The sequence below is a fragment of the Eubalaena glacialis genome, chromosome 10 (assembly GCF_028564815.1).
Source record: "Eubalaena glacialis isolate mEubGla1 chromosome 10, mEubGla1.1.hap2.+ XY, whole genome shotgun sequence".
Taxonomy (NCBI): domain Eukaryota; kingdom Metazoa; phylum Chordata; class Mammalia; order Artiodactyla; family Balaenidae; genus Eubalaena; species Eubalaena glacialis.
The window spans coordinates 102369602-102393292 of record NC_083725.1 but is presented as its reverse complement, the minus strand read 5'-3'; the positions used below and the strand labels follow the sequence as shown (position 1 = coordinate 102393292).

General features: G+C 37.8%; 1 protein-coding gene across 3 annotated transcripts in view; it reads left to right on the top strand.

Annotated features, from left to right (window-relative positions):
- The window catches only part of LRRC4C (leucine rich repeat containing 4C), a 188951-nt gene that overhangs the window by 54642 nt on the left and 110618 nt on the right, over positions 1-23691 (top strand). The window contains exons 1-2 of one of the 3 annotated variants that reach the window (XM_061203265.1): positions 8201-8242; positions 18041-18121. The gene's annotated coding sequence lies outside the window, so the exon portion shown is untranslated. Of the gene's footprint in view, positions 1-8192; positions 8243-18040; positions 18122-23691 lie in introns of those variants that run through there. The other 2 variants (XM_061203264.1, XM_061203266.1) reach the window with 2 other exon arrangements.

Here is a 23691-nt window from a genome sequence, read left to right as displayed (position 1 = left end):
TGTATTCACTATAACACATAATAAACTCGCCAAAGAATTTAGATGGTGCCTTGGGAACTGTGGGAATAGGACTTGCCTGTAGCAGTTTATTTATTTATTTATTTATTTTACAAATACACATTGGAAAATGTGCGCCACATTTTTACTGAAATATCATATTAACTACTCTACAAATGTAGAAATGGACTCTCTAGATATGTTTAAGGTCTGTCAAATTCTTCCTTCTCATCCTGCAAACAAATTATGTTTAGATTTGCCATTGCCCCTGCAGCAACTCAAATCACCATGAATTGAGCAGACTCTTAGCGGGAGGATTTTAATGGTTTATTTATGTATGCATATAATCCCTCCATCGAATGCGGACCACATACTTGTCCGCCTGAGATGAATTTTATTGATATGTTTTTTTGTCTTGCTCCTAACTCTATTGTTCAGATTTTAATTCCTGACAATGCATTAGTGCCAAATGGCACCATTAGTGCCCTTAGGCATTGAGTTTTGCCAAAATATTCAATACCTGCTGTGTCTATTCTCCAGAAAAGAGAACAATCCAATCTTCTTCACTGGTTGTGACTTTAGTTGAAGTGTGGTTTTTAATTTGAGACACTTTGGGGTTGCAAAAGGAGACAATGGAATATTTAGACTGTGGAGGATTTAGAAAGCAGGGCAAAATTGAAGCCCTTTTTAAATGTCTAAATCTGTGAGGTTCACTTTGAAAAATAAGTTTCCCAACATTATGTATACTCTCAAAGCATATTGAAATTACTTCAACAGCTGCAATAATAAAATGACACTGGAAAGCATGAACATGAAATACATGAAGCAAAGTAAAAGGGCAAAGTAATGAGATCAATCATGCCAAGAGGATAATGAAAGACAGACCTACAGAGCCTACTCAGGGAAAAAGACATGGGAGCAGATATTTATAGCACAATGGAAGAGATGTTGATAAAATTTTGCACAAAGTGCTATGGGAAAAAAATGGAAGGAAGCAACATTTATTGTGCTAGAGATGGGAGGAGGATGAGGAAAGAAGAGAAAGCTTTATTTAAGTCTCTCTTGCCCTCAAAACAACAGATTTCTTAGTTGTTCCCAGAACAAAAAATACTTGGACTGCCCTTTTAAATGTGTGGCACGAGACCCTGACCTTCATCTATTTAATTCAGTGTTGTTAAGCAATACTGGACAATGTGTTTCTCTGTTTCCCTGAAGGAGCCTATTAGTCACTCCATGTATGTAGAAATGGATGGTCTGTGTATGTTTCAAATCTGTGCATTTCCTCAGAGGTGGTCAGACAGGGGCAGCTGGAGGTCTGCAAAAAGGTGTGGAAAATGCCCCCCAACTGTTCCCCTGGACTGGATGAGGAATGCCAGCAGGTTCTGAAATAGCAAGCACAATTGATCCTGAAGACGAAATTCCTCTTCTTGGCAGTTCTGCCCAGGGTAAGGGCTTGGGAGGAGAGGAAGAATGATGGTATAGGAATTCCCGTCCAAATCAGGTTGCAGTCTTGGCTCTTCAAGGAGAGCCTGGGTGTATTCATCTGCTCAGAAAAAAAAATCTTTTATGGTCCAAAGAATGAAAGTCCTTTTATCTAACAGCTAGAAGATTTAGCTTGAAGAATATGCAGGTAGTTCTTTTTTGGCCCTTATTTTTCTCACTGCTCTGTGCTTTATGGGATGACTAAGGTGAGTGAGTCAAAAGTGCAAGTATCAAAGAATTTCAAGTTCTTTACCAAACTTAACTTTAAACGCAATACTTTATTTTATTTTTTAACACCTTTATTAGAGTATAATTGCTTTACATTGTTGTGTTAGGTTCTGCTGTATAACAAAGTGAATCGGCTATACGTATACATATAGCTGTATATATCCATTCCCTCTTGCATCTCCCTCCCACCCTCCCTATCCCACCCCTCTAGGTGGTCACTGAGCACCGAGCTGATCTCCCTGTGCTATGCAGCTGCTTCCCACTAGCTATCTATTTTATATTTGGTGGTATATATAAGTCCATGCCACTCTCCCACTTCATCTCAGCTTAATTTTTTAAACGTGATTTCAAACTGAGAACAGCATTAAAAATTGGGGAATGTAGGAAAAAACCCTCTCCTGCTGTAAGGGATTTTAAAGCGTTGCTAACTGACGAGCTTGTAGCAAATAACTCTGCCTTTTCAGTCTCTACACACTGTAGGCAGCGTTTTCTCCCGGAAAGGAAAGAATATGGGCTTTGGAGGTACACAGTGTTCTCTGTTTTCAAATACTGACTCTTTCACGTATTGAGATAGTAGCTAACACTTAATGAGAGTTTACTACGTGCCAAGCACAGTTCTGAGTTTTCTACTCATAGGTATTTAATAGGAAATAGACCCAGCTGTTAGAATAGAGAGATCTAAAGTACAATGGATCAAGCAAGATCTAGATTCCATTTATCTCTCACATTAACAACACAGAGATGGATGGACTCGGCAGTGGTGAGGCACTTCTCCACAACATCCTCCCGGGACCCAGGTTCCTTCTCCATGCTGTCTGGTTTGATCCTCCTCTGTGTGGTGCTGGCTCTCTAAAACCAAGCCCCCATATCAGACTGTAGGATGAGCAGTTTCATTTCAAACATGATCTTGAAGCAGCACACATCATTTGTACTCACATTCTGTCATCCAGGACTTAGTCACATGACCAGCCTTCCCTGCAATGGAGGAAGGGAAATCTAGATTCTAGCTGGTTAACCATGTATTTTGCTAAAGTGTAGGGCAGGGGTCCCCAACCCCTGGGCCTGGACTGGTCCGCGGCCTGTTAGGAACCGGGCCGCACAGCAGGAGGTGAGCGGCGGGCAAGCGAGCGAAGCTTCATCTGCCTCTCCCCATCGCTCCCCGTCGCTTGCGTTACCGCCTGAACCACACCCCACACCCCCGTCCGTGGAAAAATTGTCTTCCACGAACTGGTCCCCGGTGCCAAAAAGGTTGGGGACTGCTGATGTTGGGGGATGGGTCCGCCATATTGCATGATTCCTGGGATTGCCATCCCTACAGGCTATAACGTGAATGGTGACCCTGAAGTTGGGTCACAGGGCAGCCCTGTTTGGAGATACTAAAAGGAAGCAGGGGAGAATGGATGTGGAAGACAATGAGCATTTTCTGTCATGATGTATTAACTTCTTTAACCCTCAAAATGACGTACCAGTTTTATTTTCATCTTTACAGGCAACTCAGTCACAAAATTTGTTTAAAATCACTGGTCCCATAGCCACAGCAGTGTGAGATCCAGACAATTTCACACAGAAATTGTGCTCTTAATCACTACTGTATTTCCCCTCTGCCTGAGAAACTAATATTGTAGCTACTAGCTTAGTAATTAGGTGCAGTTAATACATCAGTATTATTAAGATCCTACTATATTCGGGGAGTTGTGGAGTATATTGTAGAGGTTTTGTGTGTGTATGTGTGGGGGGTGTGGGTGTGTATGTGTGTGTGTTTTCCAGTGGGCGAGTGGGGTGGCTGATTCCTTGAGTGTATGTTGGAGATTTCAAATTCTGGCCAAAAAATGCCCTTTCTTCAGCTTTCATCACTGCATGTAATTTTTGTTTCTAGTGTTAAGCGGTGATGGTCTCTGTTTTAAAGATACGTTCTTTTTTAATTGAAGTTGGCTATTTGTGTCATACCCTTCCCATATCTCATAACTTTTAAAACTCATTTTTATCACCCAGATTTATAATCTTGTCAGTTAGGCAAGATGAAAGTGGTCACTATCGTCTTCCAGTAAAGACTATATTTGCTACCCCACTGAAGAATGCCTTCTCCTCAGCACTGGAAAATATATCAACCACAACAAATGGTCTTCCCTTCTGATAAAACATAACCCTAACCTACATATTTTGGAGGAACTTTATTATGGGAGAGAGAAAAATCCCAGTTAATTTGAATTTGCTCTTCTCTTCTACCAGTAACATTCAGTGTTCCTTTTTTTTTTCTTTCTAAATTTACTATATAATGCTTTTAAAATAATTGTTTCCTTTATATATTTTGGTGATCATTTTGTGTATGCGTGCACTTTATATTTTTTTCTGGTTTTCTTTTGGCAAGAGGCAGAATTAGTTTTTAAAACAGCAATATGTTGAGAGAAGAAAGGAGATGAGTGTCAGTGGTTGCTTGTTAGTGAATTAGTGCTTTATTCCTTTTTAAAAACATTTTTTATTGAAGTATAGTTGATATATAATGTGTTAATTTCTGCTATACAGCAAAGTGACTCAGTTATACATATATATATATATATATGTATTCTTTTTTATATTCTTTTCCATTATGGTTTATCCCAGGATATTGAATATAATTCCCTGTGCTATACAGTAGGACCTTGTTTATCCATTCTATACGTAATAGTTTGCATCTACTATATTTTTAGGGTATAGACTGAGATGCAGCCTGATTCCCTAAATTTGTTTTTGACACTCAACTTGTAAGCTGTGAGACCTTGGGCAAATCACTGTACTTTCTGTGTTTTTGTTACCTCATTTGCAAACTGGGGATAACGATAGGATGAAACTTGGAAAGTTAGTATGAGGATTAAAGAAGTTAATGGATGCAACAGTGCCTGGCACATGGTAAGCAACTTATACAGTTTAGCTATTTATCATCATTTTCTTCATTGTCATCTTCGTGTGGGCTGGGTTAATAATCATTCTGTTATCCCTATGCTTATATATTGGTTGCTGGGTGTATTGGTTTGTTGACATTGAGAAGTTCAACTGCAGCAAGTGAACTATTCCTCCCTGGTTTAAGTCCATTCAGATAGACAGGAGGGTTTTAAGTAAAGAATATTTTGAAGAATCTGGAATTTTTCACTCTTCCTTTTCAGAACAGATTTAGGTTAGAATCAAATATAATTGTAGGCTTAATAAAAGATATGCTTAAACACTCATGGTAGAAGGAAAAAGGTGCTGAGATTGTTGTTATTTTCCATATCTTCTCAGTAACTTAACTGGTCACAAAATATGATTGATCATTTTCTCTGTAAGTAGCTTTTGGCTAGAGCCTATAAATGATACAATAAGAATATAGACATTGCTCCTAGGAATCTTAAATTATATATATATATATATGTATATATATATTAGTGCAATATACCTATAGACATTATTGCAATTGAATAGTTCAAATAATTACCGTTCTCGAAATGTATATTGAGAAAATGGAGAAACCAAAACGAGTTGAAAGAATTAAGGAGTTTAGACAGAAATTGTTTTTGAGGTGGATTTTTTATTTCTAAAACTTCCAACTATTTGTGAAACAAGTTCACACAAGTACCTGAGCATTTTGATTGGGTCCAAATCCAAACTTGCTGTCCAGAAAGTTGGATGCATCACTGTAAAATACCCCCCTCACTATAATTGTGGGGATGACAGATTTATGTAGAGACTATGAGCATGATATACATGAATAATAATGCTCAATTTTGCTATTTTTAGGAGACAGGCACATTGCTGTAATATTTAACTCTACAGAGTAGCTCACTTTGTAATTCCAGGACTCTTGAAGGGCTAATTCTATTACAGAATCATATACTCTGTTGATGTTTCACCCATGGCCTGGTGTAGCACTTAACAATAGGTATGTCTACTGGCTTTTAAAAAGCAAAGAAATGTATTTTCACATAGAACACAAAGTTCAGGGGAAGAGTGGTTCTGGTTTATCTTACTGGTTCAACAGCAGCATCAGGGACAAACATCTTTCCATCATTTTGCTCTACTGTTATGTGCTTGTCACCTTTGTCTTTAGTCAAATGCCCCCTGTGGTCACAAGACATTACAACAGTGCTAGGCATCATATCCAGACATGATATAGGCCAGGACCAAAGAGTTTAGCTCTTTCTTGAGTCTTTTAAGACTGAGGAAAACTTTCTCAGAAATCTCCACTAAGCCTGCCTTAATGTTTCACTGGCTAGAATCCTATACCCCACTAGCAAAGGAAATGAGGCAACCAGGATTGTCTCAGATGAGTCAGGATCCACTCTTTGAGGCTTTGTGGAGAGCTGCATGGAGGAGGGTAAATACCTGAATAAAACTGAGGTTTACTTAGGAAGTAGAAAGAATGGGGATAAGGATACATTATTTCAGGCGCCAACCGTATCTATTACACTTGGCATATAGTAGAATACTCTTATGTTTTTGTTTTTATGAAAGAAAGGAGGGAAGGAAGGAAGGAAGGAAGAAAGGAAAGAAGGAGAGAAGGAAGGAAGGGAAACACTTGCATAATGTGTTTTGTTTAATCTTCACTGCTCAGCCAATAGAAATCTGATTTGTTTCTGTCAGTTCCAGGTAGAGCACAATAAACATATCTTTGGGCCAAGCATTAGAACCACATTGTCAGAAGCTGATTAGAATTGGGTGGCCACTGCTTCTTTCTTGGCAAGGGGTCAATTCATTGCAGTAATGTATTAAATAGCCCTTCAAAATAGAAGAGCCAAGAAACAATGTCCTTTGGAACTAACACTCTTAAACAGTATCCAAATTAATGGAAAGTGCCTGCACTAATGAAATAAAACATCAGGGCTTTGGCAGGAGGTGATTGGCAGAAACACCTGATGGCTTGATATATCTGTCTCCCGGGGACATAAATGAATTCCTCCTTCTAAAAGTGAATGAACAACTGTGGCTGAAGCTAAAGCAATGGTTTAGAGAAAATGACTTCCTGCCTTCTGCCAGAGAACCTAGGAGCACATTTCTCAGTTTACAGTCAGGAAATCTCAGGCAGAGAGGGGTTAAATGACTCACACACACAGTCCCTCAGCTGTTTTATATCAAAACCAGGATTTGAACCCAAGGTAATGGGTAACTGCTGGGCTATAGTGCATCTTCAAGGTTAAGTTTAATGATCCATAAATCAGTTTATTTCCATCACCTTCCTTACTTAGGACAAACCGTGTTCACCCTGATCCTTTGAAGAGAAGTGAGAACATGATAACAGACGAAGTAATTTACTTTGGTAATCTTATTTATGCATCATGAGTATATATATATATATATATTTTTTTTAATTAATTAATTTATTTATTTATTTTTATTTTTGGCTGTGTTGGGTCTTCGTTTCTGTGCGAGGACTTTCTCTAGTTGCGGCAAGTGGGGGCCACTCTTCATTGCGGTGTGCGGGCCTCTCACTGTCATGGCCTCTCTTGTTGCGGAGCACAGGCTCCAGACGCGCAGGCTCAGTAGTTGTGGCTCACGGGCCTAGTTGCTCCGCGGCACATCATGAGTATATTTTGAGATAGTTATTGTTATTCTTATTTTATAGATAACTGCAATTTACAGAGATTAGGTAATAAGTCTTAGGTCTGTCAGCTAGAAAGTATCGTATCTGGGATTCGAAACAAGATGTATCTGATTCTACACCAGCTCTATATGCCAACCTGCTTCTTTGCTTGGTATTTAGTCAAAAACACCAAGTAAACAAACAAACCACAGGAGTTCTTATTCCAGAAGTAGCCTTAAATATTTGAACATAAAAGTATAGATTGAGAATCTATGTGAATGATAACTTTGGAATTCAGCATGGAATGCCTCTGCAACCATAATAAAGATATTTAGGATTTGTTTCTATTTGTATAAATGCCAGGTAGCATTTTTTACACTTGAGGATTAGGTGAAATTTCTTCTGATCCAAAATTCTTTTCTCTCCAGGGTCACTGTCATCTCTAAAATTTTACCCAGACATCATTAACGTGTTTATGTAAACACTTCATTTAGTAGCAGAGAGGCAGTTAAGGTCTGGGAAGATGAGTCTAGAATCTCTATTTCTCAAAAAGAAAGTTATTGATGTTTTGCGCAGTGGTATGTCTATATAAAAGTGTTTCAATAAAACATTGTTTATGTGAATAAGCATAAAACATGCCATATATTTTCATATATGGATTACACAAAGCTTTTGATTGCTTTACTTTCATTTGTCATATGTTCTCTACTGCAACAATATAGGAGCTTTCCATTTTGTGTATTAAGGGTCATAAGGACAAGTAAAATCAATCCTAGGCACACGTTTTGAAGCCGGGCCATTTTATCTTTGCCATCCTGTAGGTTTCAAAGCATCTCTGCCTCACAAAGAAACCCTGAATGAAAGCAAAATGGAGTAAAAATTTTTAGAAAGAGCTTTTTATTTTTTGTCTCCTCTTGGAAACTTAAATCAATGCTTGACCTTTTTACACCCCTATCAGGATACGATGGAGTCTGCCTGTGCTGACTTGGAACCTCAAAGTGTGTGGTAAGATCTATTTGTCTTGCAAGCTGTCTGTTCCTTGGGGCACTGTGTGTGTGTGTGTGTGTGTGTGTGTGTGTGCGCGTATGTATATGTATGTACATATACGCTTGGTTGCTACATGTGAATAATGTTTTGTGGTTTACACGATGCTTTCACCTATAGCATTTCATTTGAGCCTTCTGCTTCCATGAAATAGATATAGATGATAGATAGATAGATAGATGATAGACAGACACAGAGATACAGAGATACAAACAGATATAGAGAGATAATAGGTTGAACATAAGTATAAATGATTCATTGAAGCTCATAGAAGCTAAGTTCATGTAACTGGTTAGAAGCTGGTTAGAACCAGATGCCAAATAAGCCTCCTAACACTGAACACCACAGGGGGCCTTCCAAGATGCATCTATAAAATAGGGGTCCAGATGAGCATATGATCTTTGCTGTGTCACAGTGCAAGATACTGCAGTGAGAATCAGAAAATGACTTGTTTGTCAAAGCATGCTAAGAACAGAAATCTGTGTAAGGCATTACATAAGCTCTTTTAAGTTAAAGTAACTTAGTGGATCCCAGGAACTTCTTTAAACCGAAATCAGAGAAAAGGAGACCAGTTGGTATAAAATGAGGAGGTGAAAGTTCTGTACATTTGTTTCTTATCTCATGTATACAGGCCCCTTAACCTCCGAACTGAACTCTTATACACATGCACATTCCCTTGCAATTCAGTTACTTTTACCTTCCTTGCTGCAGGCCTTTGGGGACACGGGGCTGAGGGCAGTGCAGGGGGTGAGGGAGTGAGAAGGTTTGAAAATGCCTCTGGTTGTTAAGTTTGAATATGAATATGGCTGATGTTTGGAGGAGGATTGGTTGCAAAAGGGACTTCTGTGTAGTCTGAGGTGCTTGCTGTTTGTATCAGAGAAGAATCACGGGGTGGATTTTGCTTCACCCACTGAGTAGTTAAATGACATCATGCAATCTTTTAGTTGTCCTGGTATTTAATTACTTCCTCTTATAGGAGCAAGAATAGTCGCTGTCTCCTAGTATTATAATGAAAAGTATAATGAATGTACCTAAAACCAAAAAGAGACAACCAATAAAATGTGGCCACTGCAATGATGGTATTCTGCAGTTTGTAGGAGATCATGCTTATTGGTTCTGAGTGACCTCCTTTCCAGCTACTCAGGAGGGGCTTGTCTTGTGTTTGTATTTCTTTCCTACAAAGATTCCCGAATTGCCAAATGCACCACTACTGCTTGCCGTATCCCAATGAGAGTATCTGATTTTGGTAGATTTGAAACTACCTAAACCTGAAAAGACAAATCTATGTCACTTTTAGAACTTTATAATTAAAACCTCAGCTCGAGAAATAAATGAAGATATGCAGAGCCAGTTCACTTCTAAGGTGAGAAAAAGTCTTTCATCATCACAACTTGCTGTTAAGATCACAGTGGTTCTGTTTTGCAGTCCAAATAAATGGCTAAGTAATCTACAGAAATAAGCAAAGTCAGATGACTTTAAATTGTTCTGCACTAAATTGGGAAAAAATGAATATCTTGTCACGAAGAAAGGTAATATCATACTGTCTGTGCTGTTTTATTTAATCAAGTCCCTCTGATTTGGAGATTTCAAAATAATCATCATTTTTTCATGAATGGGTCTTTGAGGAAAAAAAAGCTAGAGATTCACTGCATATTTTAGCGAACAAAGCAGTTTAGACATGATGTATTTAGAGATATCAGATTACTTTTATCTAGTTTTCTGAATGCAGTTTTCCAGGAAAGGTCATTAAGTGTGTGTGTGTGTGTGTGTGTGTGTGTGTGTGTGTACACATATATACAATATATTAAATATATTTAATTGTTATATATATGTATATGCATACTTTTTTGATTTCTTAAATATATAGAGAAAAGTTTTTTTTTTCACTTTGACATCTAATGACTTTTGATCTCTCTTTCTTTGAATCCAGAGTGTAATTTAGCAGTCACTTTTGTTTCACTTTTGAATGAAGTGTGAATTCAGTGCATTTTATAATACAGTATGTAGTTATTGGGAAATGAGACTAATTTGATTCCAACCAACATATTTTAAATAACTGTTTGCTATAGGCCTGATACTCCTGGGTATATAAGGATTAAAAAAAAAGCACAGTAACTGTTCATGTGGTCCTCATGAGCTAAAGAAGTGGTTGTTAACTGGGGGTGATACTAGCTATCACTCAGGGGACATTTGACAATATCTAGAGAAAAATTTGGTTATCACAATTGAAAGGGAGATGCTACTGATATTCAGTGGGTACAGTCCTAGGATGCTGCTAAACATCCTAGAATTCCCAGGGCAACCCTATAAAAAAAATTATATAGCACCCAAAGGCAGTAGTGCTGAGGGTACAAAACCTTGTCTTTAGGGCAGAGAAATAAATAAGGGACTGCGATAAATGCTATTTTAGAGACTTGAATGAAGTGCTCGGGGAACTCAAAGGAAGGAGAACTGGGGGTGGGGAGGTGTTGAAAAAAAGCTTTGTGGAGGAAGCGACATTGGGGCTTGGCCCAGAACAATGAAGAATGGTTTCCCTAGTGGAGGATGGAAAGCAGAGAGCATTCTGGGTAGTGGGGCAAAGGTGAGCAAAACAGAAAACTAATCACCCACAAGGCTTTGACTGCATGCGGTTACCACTGAGGCAGACTTTGATTCATGGTTATGTACAAATCAGGGTAATGACATAACTCCACGTGGGAGGGTTTTTTTGTTTGTTTGTTTCAAATGTGGATTTTAAGCTGCATATGAAGAACCTCTTAAGAGAAGATATAAAATCATTTTCTACTAGCAGGAGAAAGCTTTTCTGCCTTCAGTTTTCAGTGCAGTCAGTGTGTTTACAGACTGACCGCTAACTCTTCCTGTCTTCCAAAACTTTCTGGAACTTGAACTTGGGACAAGAGCTTTACAGTGATTCCCATGAGATAAAGTGATTCCCATGTCTGGAAAACCCAGAATATTAAGACCTTCAAAAGGCTCTCTGACAGAAAAGACCAGAGAGTAATTCAGGGTTTCCTTAATCCTTATGGTACTATGCAGTAGCCCAGAGTGTGGGCTCTGAGAGTCTCCCCTCAAGAACTTACCCCTTGTGTGATATTTGATAAGTAATAAAATCCCGTTTTGCTTCCATCTTCTTCTTCAAATGCATATAATGATATCTATATCATAAGATTGTTTTGAAGATTAAATCCTATACCATTTACAGCCTGATTTGTAGTAGGCACTCAATATTAGTTATTTTCACTTTCCCCATTTTGGTGTGAAAACATGGGGATCTTAAGCAAGATTCTAGCCTTCCTGGTTGGCAGAGAAGACATTGCAAAGGATAGCTTTATAATAGGAAAATGCTGAGTGCTGTGGGCAGATAATGAGGTTGTTCAAGAAACGTTCAATTAACAAAATGAAACGAGTGTGGTGCACGCAGTTGTTACGCTGAAGATATTTCTGAAATGTTGATGCTGATGGCACACGTGGTGATTTTAAAAGGTCCGTATTTAAATTAGTAAAAAAAAAAAAAAGGGAAGGGATTATAGGTAGGATTGGGTGGTGGGAGTGTGAGGTTGAAAGCAAGCAAGTTTAGTTTAGATTAAAGAAAAGTCTCTTGAGTGATTAAAAGACAACCATAAAGTCCTCCTGGGGAAATGGTATCACTTTATCTCCTGCTGAGCAGGTGGTATTATTCCTCTTTGCTTAGATTCCTGATAAGTCATGGCAGGAATGGTAAACAAATTATTTTCTGCTTCTTGTGAGCATAAATACTGGAAGATATATATATGTCACATACATACCTTTTACTTCTAATGTTTATATTTTAGTTAAAAATTCATTGAATAGTGAGTTTTATCATTAAAGAATGAGCAGCTTCTATAATCTAAAAAGGTAGAAATCAAAATATGGTACTTCTACCTATAACCTCTTATGTAAACAGTGTTTTGAGGGTTCAAACTAGGATTATTAAAATATCAGAAGATAGATTTCAGTTTCTTTTAGCTAATATCTTTCCCACTGGTACAAATATTAGTGGTGAGGGAAACCACATGCTTCTGTTCATATTTTTCCTACTAATAGGAGATGAGATGACTTTCACCACAGTTAAGTTAGAAGAATGAATCTGTCACATATGTCACCTCACAGAAGCATCTAAATGAAATGCCAATGTAATCATTTTCCACATCCCTTAATCACCATGGAGATTAAGTACTAAATCAAAAGTCTACAGAGTTAACCAAAAACAAAGTAATATTGAGTATTCAATGTCTGGAAAAAGTATGGAGCAATCCTATTCATTTTTTTTTCCTTTTTCCCTAGCAATTGATTAAAAAGTTTGGAATTTCCGAACTTAATAATTTGTGTCACGTATAATACATCAGTATTGAATACTAAGCCCCAAACACAGGGCTAACAGCAGTATTTTATTTAGTGCTAAAAAGAGAATTTTTTAAATTTTATTGAAGTATAGTTGATTTACAATGTTGTGTTAATTTCTGCTGTTCAGCAAAGTGATTCAGTTATACATATATATTCTTTTCCATTATGGTTTATCACATGATATTGAATATAATTCCCTGTGCTATACAGTAGGACCTTGTTGTTTATCCATCAACATATATGCACCCAATATAGGAGCACCCAAATACATAAAACAAATAGTAATGGAGATAAAGAACATTATTATTCACATTCTACAAATGAAGGAAATAATCCTTAGAATAGATTAAGAATGTGATTGAATTCATGCATCCAGAGAGGGTGATGAAATACATTTAATTGTTCAACAAATCTGCAATTTCTAAAGTAAAATAGATTGAAATGGAATGGAATAAAGTAGGATAGAATAGGATAGGATGGAGTAGACTAGAAATAGAATAGGACAGAATGGAAAACTTAGAGTGCATCACGTTATAAGGTTTGATTGGTGAAACTTTACTTTCAGTTTTGAGAGTTGTAGAGAGAAAGATAAAGAGATAGAGATAGTGATATGAGAAAGAGAGAGGTGTTGCACTGTATATGGATTTCTTACTGGGAGGTATGGTATAAAAACTAAAAATTTTAGAGCAACTACGGTAAAGAATACTCTGCTGATACATTCCATCCCTATGTTTCTATTTCACAGTCAAAACAAAATAAATATAATTTTTATATTTTAATGTTCCTGAGTAGATTGACACCCTGATTTAACATGGCACAGCTAATTAGTGGCATATTTGAGAGTAGAATATGGGTATCCTACTACTTAGTGTTAGGTGTTGTGATTTTCTTTATTTTTGTTTCCTTTTTTCGTCTTTTTTGCATCCTAGGAGCGAGGGATTAAATGAATAAAGCATCAGAAATAGCAAGTTGTAGGCTGTGAACAACTACTCATTGACTAGTGTGTCTGTCACACGTGTGGGCCTTTCCACTGCAATCAAATTACAACATTGATTATTTATTAAGTGCCTTTTTGGTAAAACTCTGTACTTAGGTATATGTTATGCTTCTTATTGTCTTGGGCTTCTGATATAGATGAGAAAAAAAGGTAATTATTCATAAACAATATAGTAACATATGTAAATAATTGGTTTAAAAAACTAAAATATTTTTCAAGTGAAAAGTACGGACCTTTACATTGTTCAGAGGAGGGAGATGGACATTTGACTTGGGTGAGAATTGGTAAGGAAACCATGGAAGAGACAAAATTGAGTACACTTTTTAGGTGGTCTCAAGATGTGCCAAGGTTGATGAAGATCTGGTCAATTCTGAAATGCTTTCTGGGTTAATAGTTGAAAAAAATCGGAATTGTCACAACAGAAGTCACAAGCGAAGTAGCTGAGGAATGAACTGCTCAACAGGTCTCTTCAGGGGTCTGTTGATATTATAATGCCATTTTGTGCTAGTTGTTCATGAGCTATTAATTGGAAAAAGTATGATTATGTATTTATTCCAATGAGCATGTATTAAGAAATCCAGGTGCAATGGAATACATAAATGTCTCTAATGCAATATAAATGGTAATAATAAGTACTTTAAGGTCAAATTCTACCTCTTCCTTGAAGACCTCTCAGATTCCTAAAGTCGATCCACACTGAGCTTTTCTCTTTTAAGAATCTCTCTAATATAGAATCAGCTGCATTATATTTAACACTTAGTTATTGTTCTGACTTTGTTAAATGAATTTTTTATTTGTGTATCTCAGCTACTTAACAGACTGTAAACTTCTAGCTGCTCTTGAATTTTTCTACTCACATTTCCAGTACCAGTTCTTTGCTACATGATGAATACAGATTTGATGATTGGTTAATAGACAGAGGGATATATATATATATAGCTAGGAAATTATTACATTAACTCCTGTCAAATTTTCTTTCTTTCTTATGATATTAGCTACATTCTACCAACTATTGTATTTATGTACACTCCCAACTAGTGTTTAAAATGCTCCTGGCAGATAGCAACTCTTCCTTATACTTACTTCAGCACACTGTACCAAACACAGTGTCTGCACTTAGTAGATATATGAAGTGAATAGTTGTCAAATGAAAATTGAATGACTTTAAAAAATAATAAGTGTGATATATATAGGAAGCCTAGTACAGAATGAGTACAGGGAAGGCTTTCAATAAACATGAGCTGAATGAATGAGTGAATCCTGAATTCTAACTTTTGCCATCAAGTAGCTGTGAGACAATGTCAAATCACTTTCCCTTTCGGGGATTCATTTTTCTCATCAATAACATAAGGTGTTTGGATTGAAGGATGGTTTTCTACCTACTTTTCAGACTTTAGGAATGTACTGCAGTACTTCCTCGAAGAATGAAGTATTTCCTTAGCCAATGATAGGTATTATACTGGAACTAAGATATTCTTTAAAAAGAAGCGCTCCGTGCTAAAATTGTTTGAAAAATATTGGTGTAAATCACAGTGTGGAAATTTTCCTTTTTAAATCAGTTTGAACCTATACAATTTAAAAGTCCATCCAGTTGTTATTACAGTAACAAAGGAAGTGAACAGGCAGTCCTATTCCAGAAGCCACATTCAAATGAATTTGACATTAATATTATAGGAATGTTGGAGACAGTAATTAATTGTAAAGGTGTATAACAGTTCTTTCACTATAGATAGAAATGTATGTTCATCTGTTATCCATAAAACAAGCTTCAAAGAATAATCACTTTTAAGAGACTGGAATAAAATATTTTATTTTTTCTCTTTTCCTTACTCCGTATTCTCTTTTTATTTAAGAGAGCAGCATGCTGAAACATTTTATTGAATTGCTTCTTTGATAAGCTCTTGGGTAGTATGGGCTTGTTTCTCTCTCCTCAATTTAGATTGGCAGGTTGGAAGATAAAATTTTGCCGTTTTGATTGATCTATTGGAATGTAAAGATGGCTATTGGTTGGTGTTTATTAAACTCTAAAATCAAAGATACTGAGCCTGAGATGTTCATCTGTGGCTTAGTAATAATCACAATAATAAAGGTGGTAAATAATAGTGGTAATATTAATACTAATTAAAAGCTCTATTTAATTTTATTTGTTGCTTACTAGTGCCAGGCACTGGGCTAAATCCTTTACATATGCAATCTAATATATTCCTTATGACAACCCTGTAGGAGAGGTTCCATTATTATAGAAGAGGAAAATGAGCACTTTTCCCAAGGTTAATATTTAGTATGTGGTGAGTCAAGATTCAATGAACTTCTAATCTAAAAGAAATGAAGATGAAAGGCTGTGCAGAGAATTCACACAAGGTAGAATGACTACTTTAACCGAGACACATACAAGTATAAACTTCTAAGATTGTTCATCCATGTATTGATTCATTTGTTTATTTGTATAGCTATGCCCTCAATGTTCACAATATTATTTTTATCCAGAATTCCAGGGCTGGCAGGTCCTTAGAGCTCCTCCAATACTTTCATGCATTGCCAGAATCCCTTACTATAGCACCTCTGAGAGCTGGTCACAGAACCCCGATGCTGAGTACTTTACCAATAAAGAGTCTCCCTGTAGGCACAGAATATCTGCTGTTCAGTTCCTACAGATGGTACTTGAGCCAAACTAGGTTTCCCTGTACCTTTCATTCTTGGTTTTGCCTAATAAGGCCGATTAAAATTTTGTGATCATGTTTTCAACAAGATAACCCTTCTTCGAGGCCATTATTTGACTCTTTCCTGTCACCAAGTCTTCCGATAGGGTTAACATCCCAGTGTTTCTGTGAGATTAAAACTGTGCAATCGGGGACTTCCCTGGTGGCACAATGGTTAAGAATCTGCCTGACAATTCAGGGGACACGGGTTTGAGCCCTGGTCCGGGAAGATTCCACACGCTGTGGAGCAACTAAGCCCGTGCGCCACAACTACTGAGCCCACGCACCACAACTACTGAAGCTCATGTGCCTACAGCCCGCGCTCCGTAACAAGAGAAGCCACCGCAATGAGAAGCCCGTACACCACAATGAAGAGTAGCCCCTGCTCGCTGCAACTAGCGAGAGCCCGCGCAAAGCAACGGAGACCCAACGCAGCCAAAAATAAAAATAAATAAATAAATAAATAAATAAATTTATAAAACTGTGCAATCATGTAAAGTGTTTAGGAGAGTGACCAACACATAATAAGCACTCTGTAAGTAACAGATGATAATAATAGTGCTAGATATTTATTGGATTAGACTTCATTTATGGAATTCTTCTTCTCTTGGTTGACCACATTTTGTCTACAATTATTTAGACGTCGATACTAGCTTTCCTGAAATGTGTTACTGCTAATAGGACACAATGCTTCAGGTTCACTGGTGTACATCATTAAATTGAGCCCAATCAATTAAACTTTGGTTTAGTGATTGACTTCATTGATAGGGTCATTGTCAGTGCCCACTTTTGCATACATAATATCTGGTTTCTGCCTTGTTAAGTTGTTATATTTAAATGTCCTTTAAAAAACCTAAACCATTGCCTGACTTTCTGATTGCACATTAGAAAATAGTAATAATAAAAAGAAAAAGGAAAGATGGAAACTCATTGTAAAAAATAAATAGAAGCTATTTCAATGATACTTCGCTATATAAGAATGAGGAATAGACGCATAAGTGAATGTAGTTAAAGTCTGACCAGTGATCATGACAGGTCCTCCATTCGAAGGCTGAATTTGCCTTTTTCACTAAGCATACCAACTCTTTGTTTATTAACATAATAAAATTGTAATAAAATAAAACGGTTTCACTACAGACTAGACAAGGACAGACACCTGATTAAAAGATGCTAAAATGTGCAGCTCTCTGGAGCCTAAATTCCCTTTTAAGGTTGATTTTGAATGACTTGTCCAGGTGGGGAGCCTTCCAGGAGGAAATGCATCTTTGGGGTTAGGTCAAGGGCTGGATTCCCAGGGCTCCAGGGAACCTTGAGGAGAAATCCCTGAGGCAAAGCCCAGACAGAGGGAGTCACCAGATCCTCGAAAGGGGGAGGGGAGGATTTACCATCACTCTGGACTGATTTTCAGCTGCAGCACTTCTCAGGCAAAGAATATGCCAACAGCCATTCTCTCCTGATCTGACTGCCTGTGGTAGGCACGGCAACCTCTGAGGTTCTGAAGTCTCCAGCTGAGATACAGTATCAATAAGCTGGAACACCAGTAGGGCCAAGTGCCACTTCAATATCTTTTCATCTTCCTGTGTGTTGCTTTTGGCAGGGGGGAATGTTCTAGGCTATGGCTCCTTGTCTTGCGGGATAATGGCATTTTCAGGCTGTATGGGATCTTACATCACCGAGTCCAATCACCTCATTTTGCAGATCACCAAACTGAGGCTGAGAGAGAGGGGACTTACCCAGAGTTACTCAGCTAGTCAGTGGCAGACAACAGTGGAACTTGTGGTAAGTTGCATGGCCTCTTTGGGCTTCTCTTTGCAAGTCTATAAAATGGAAGTAAGGGATAGGTCTACATGGTCTCTCCAAAATTCCTTCTTATTCTAATATTTTACTTCTGTGATTTTTAATTCGAGACTCTTAACTACCAGTGTGATTTCCACTTTGCAATAATCAAGATGCAAAAATGATGCCTTTTGGTGTCTAAATGACAGTGTTCAAACGTTCTGATGAAGGCTAAAGTTCTAGGTCATATTTTGCATTGTGTACAGATATTTCCCTCAGTATAGGGCATAGATTTGGATTAAACATTTTGAAAATGCACCCTGCTTTTGAATATGACTGATAATTTACTCTGTTGCATCCTAACACTACAAACGACTGCTTCATAAAACTGTACTATGTTTTATTATTATTATTGCCTTACATTGTTTTTTACTCATTGCTGAAAACTTCAGGTCACATGAATAAGGATGCTGAAGAGGTCATGCCATACAGGATAACAACGCCCAAGTTGGGTTTTAGTTCGTTGAAAACTCTTTTGTTTGTAAACAAGGATTGGCTTTTCTTTTTTATGCTCATTTTTTCAGCGGACACATTTTAGACAAACTGACAGCAAATCCATTATGTAATGGCAGCTATAAAAGCTTTCATCAGGAGGGTGCGTGTTTTGTGTCTCTGTATGAAATAAGCTGGGTTATGGAAGCAGCAAGGGCAAAAGACTCAAGAGTAAGATAGACCTGGGGTTTCAAGTCATTGTCTCCACGGAATTTGGGGGTTAGGGTTAGGGTTAGGGGGGTGAGTATTTAGGAGGAGCATGAAATGTAATATCCGTTTGTTTCCCCTAAAGTCATGATGCGTCTTTCTAGTGTTTTCAAATTCCATCTGTCAGGTACATTAAATAGCCATTCTCCTCTGTGAAATATGTGAACTTTATTTTTAAAGTACTGCTTATAATGCAGAGAATTCTGAGATATGAAGAGTTTGTTAGTTATAGGGAGAAGCATCTTTACACCATTGGGCATGTAGATTTACAGGCATTTATTACCTAGATGACATTTGACAAGTTATATACAGTAGTGTTTACAGGGGTATTATAAGGATCAAATGAGATAATGTATATGAAAGAAATGTGTACAACAAAGCATCACAGAACTCTTTTTTTTCTGTTTATACTGCATATTAAAGCAAATGGATGGATAAATAGAACACAGTGAAGGGTTGAGAAGGAGAGGGTGTGAGAAGCAAATACTTTACTTTTCCAATAAAACCACGGCTTAGAACAAAGAGACTACCAGGATGCAAATGAAATATTGCTGCTGGAATATCCAAGGCTCATGCTTCTTAAAATGTTATGTACATTTGAGTTGTTTGAGGATATTGTTCAAAGGCAAATTCTGATTCATTAGGTCTGGCGTGAGGTCTGAAAGTCTGTATTTCCAAAAATCTTCCTTCTGATGCTGATAACTGCTGCTCTGCAACACTTTGAATAGCAAGATCCTGCTCCATCAGATTAACAGGCGTAGCCAAAAGTGAACTAAGTATCTTACTGGGAAAGAAATCAATGTGTTCCCACGTCTATTGGGATTCACATATCCAGGGAATACCACTAGCCTGGTTAAGGTCCCCGCTTGCCATACAATATAGGAGTATTCTGCATTTATTAAGTGTTGAGAAAAGATTCTGTTCCTATTAGTTGAGGTTTCTGGCTGAAAGATAGCAGCTAGAGAGAGGCTTATATACAACACAATTAAGAAAAAACAAGATCTAGGGAGACAACACATTAGGAAGGCAGTTGAGTTCTTTTTGTTCCTTTAGCAGGCCTTGTCTAATAGAGGTCATTGAATTCTGCCTTAAAAATCTCAGATATGTGATTGCTTGTCTGAACTCTCTACTTTCCCTTGGCACGTTGTGTATTTACATTGGCTTGGGTCACTCACTTCTCTAACGTAAATATGAAACAGGAAGAAGCCATGTGAGAAGTTCCTCTCTTTTTGATATTTTCAACTCAGTTAAATACGCATTTACTAAGTACTAGGTTACAAAGCCGTGGAGTAGGCTCTGGGAGGAGCGTAAGGATCATGAAATTAGGTCCCAGGGACCCTCAGTTTACCTTTAGACACACTGACAGTGTAGACAGACATAGTAACCAAATACAAGGCAGACTGAGCTCAAAAAGATCTATCATGTTAGAGATCTCAAAGAAATAGAAATCCGCTCTGCTGGGAAGGGAGTTAGGAAGACTTCGTGAAGGGGAAGAATTTGGAACATGGCCATTTGCACATGAAGGCCAGAGGATAGCTCGAGGCAAAGTCTTTGTCATATTGTAGGTCTATAAATGGAGAGCAAAAGCAAAGAGACATAGTTTAGTGTAATTTGACTAACAGAGTGCTGAGATTACAATATCATTCTTTGGAATTTAGGCTAATGCTTAGAGCTTGAGTGGGGATTGTTGGAGGGCAGGGAGGACATCTCAGGGTGGCGTTTTAGCTGTTGCTTCTCTCAAACTTTGATTTTTTTTCCCATTGGGCCTACTTTGTTGGAATCTGCAGAAGAAAGGATCATCTGTTACATAAACACCTCCCCTTAGCATACGGAACATAGCACTTCAGAAGGTAACATGAATCAGGGAGGGGAAAGAGAGAAAGGATTTCAAACTGCCTTAAAAATGTGTTTCTGTATCAAGTCATTTACCCATTAAGTGATCCTTCATTACAACTCCTAGCACTCAGATGTGATAAGGATGTTCATTTCTCTAACTTGTATGAATTTAAATTCCTTTTTAAATGAGTTTTGCCATGATAGTTACTTTGCAGTGTTGGTTGGTCATAAAGAAGAAGGCTTTCGTATCTCCTTGATAGGCTGACACTTAGCCACTAAAAAAAATAATTCTACAACCCTTATCTGATTGCAAATTGCCCTGGCGGGTGCCATTGCCTGGGTGGTAGGATGGGGCTGGGGTACTATCTGGAATTGCTACAGTCAATGTGGTCTGAGGATGAGATGCAGAGAGGAGTGAGGCTAATCAAAGAATAATAGCCATTATCAAATCCAAGAGCAAGTCTGGGATCTTAGGAAGTGACATACATTCAAAATTCAAAGGTAATCAGGAACATATCAAGAAACAGTTGACTAGAGCAGTGTCCACTTGAGGAACTACAGTGTGAGGTGTTTGTTTTAACTGGATATTGACTGTGTTGTCTGAGACTGGCTTAAAGAAACAAGAAAGTATCTAAAAATGCCATTCCATCTCCTCTATTGCCCACCTACCGAAAATACTCTCTTAAGAGCACCGATGAACAGCTGTTATACAATCAGCTCTCTGTGTCTGCAGGTTCCACACTGGAAGATTCGACCAACCATGGATCAAAAATATTCAGAAAAAAACATTCCAGAAAGTTTCAAAAAGTAAAATTTGAATTTGCCACTCTGGCAGCTATTTACATAGCATTACATTGTATTAGGTATTGTAAGTAATCTAGAGATGATTTAAAGTATACATGAGGATGTATGTAGGTTACATGTGAATACTACACCATTTTATATAAGGGACTTGAGCATCTGAGGGTTTTGGTGTCACTGGGTGTCCTGGAACCAATCTCCCCACGGATACCAAGGGTCTACTGTGTATATTTCAGATCCTTTTGCATTCCACTGAGCAAAGCAATGTACCACCTGTGCTAAAAATGTGTTTTAAATTTATATGAATTAATTGAAGTCCAGGAAACTATAGACAAGGGTGACTCTATGAGACTATTTTTTTAAAAACTCCATTCAGCTATGACTGTTTATAGGTTGCTTTGCACACTTTATCATTTGTTCTGTCATTGCTTATTCTTTAACTTCCCTTTTCTCCTTCTCATGCTCTGATGTTGGTGTTATGAAATATTATTTTGGTTCGTGTAGCTTGCTGTCAATTACAAATCCTAGGTAATAACCAAATGTCAAGGGCATAGATATTTCATACTGAGGGCTGTTTTGATGATCATCTAGCATTCATCCCCTTTTTTAAAATAATTCATTCATTCATTCATTTATTTTTGGCTGTGTTGGATCTTTGTTGCTGTGCACGGGCTTTCTCTAGTTGCAGCGAACGGGAGCTATTCTTTGTTGCGGCGCACAGGCTTCTCATCGTGGTGGCTTCTCTTGTTGCAGAGCATGGGCTCTAGGCACATGGGCTTCAGTAGTTGTGGCATGCGGGCTTAGTAGTTGTGGCTCCTGGACTGTAGAGCACCGGCTCAGCAGTTGTGGTGCATGGGCTTAGTTGCTCCATGGCATGTGGGATCTTCCCAGACTAGGGCTTGAACCCGTGTCCTCTGCATTGGCAGGCGGATTCTTAACCACGGCACCACCAGGGAAGTCCCCCCTTTGTTTTTGAGTTTAAACAAACTAACAAGACTTGAAAGGAATTATGGGGGAAGGTAAAAGAGAGGGGTGTGAGAATAAGGGAAAGGGAATGAGGAAATGAAACCAACATTGATTGGGTACCAATATGTAGCAAACACTTTGCTAGCTCCTTTATATACATGGTACTGCTCAATCCTTGCCATGACCTTGCATTGGGGACAACATCCTCAGGCAAATAGAGAGTAAGGGAGGTTCTATTTAAAGATCGGAATCATACAGGTGCCCACCAGCAGAGCTGAGATGAGAACCTGGATCTCTAATTGCTCTCTACCACCAGGCTAAAACCAGGGGACAGTGGTGGCTGCAGTGAAAGTGCCATCCTTCTTTGTTCACAGAGTAGCTTGAACTATGCCAAGATAAGCCATTTAGATAAAAGACAGAAAGGATGAGAATTGAGTCAAAGCTACAGTTCCACTCGCTTCCAACCAGATCATTCTCTTCATTCATTTTGTTGACCATAAACGAAATGAATGGCAATTATTGTTATGCACAGATGAATTTATTTAGGAATAGCAGAGGAATTGCAATTCAACACAAGCAAACTATGGAGAACCATAGGTGAGTTTGAAGAAACAAAGGGGAAGCTAGCTTTTATTAGGTCTGGGAAGAAATGGGTGAGGGTTGAACAGAAGTTTGCTGGGGGAGAAGGAGAGTTTAGGCTTGTGGTGGTTTTCTATTGGCAGCAAGTAGTACCTATGTGAGAGCTCTCCCTTTATGGCTTCCCGATTCCATTTTAAATCAGGTTCCTCTATCCATTTTCAAACTTTGAACCTAACATATATGATCTGCTTTATGGTGGTAATACTCTTTGTACATGAATATGACCTGTCTGCTCCTTAGTCAGCAATTTGGGATCACACTGGGTCATCCCTGAGCTGTTTAGCCTATTGATATATAGTCTGTACATGCTAAGTATACAGAAATTGATTTTTTAAATAAATCAAGATGACAGTTGTTTTTTCCTTTATAATCCCTATCTAGACTTAGGTATTACTAGTAAAATGTGTTCTTAGCTCTGCCCATTTGTTCTTTTGTTTTTTACTGAAGTACAGTTAATAGATAAAGTTGTGTAAGTTTCAAGTGTACAGCAAAGTGATTCAGTTATACATATATATACATATATATATACATATTCTTTTTCAGGTTCTTTTCCATTATAGGTTATTACAAGA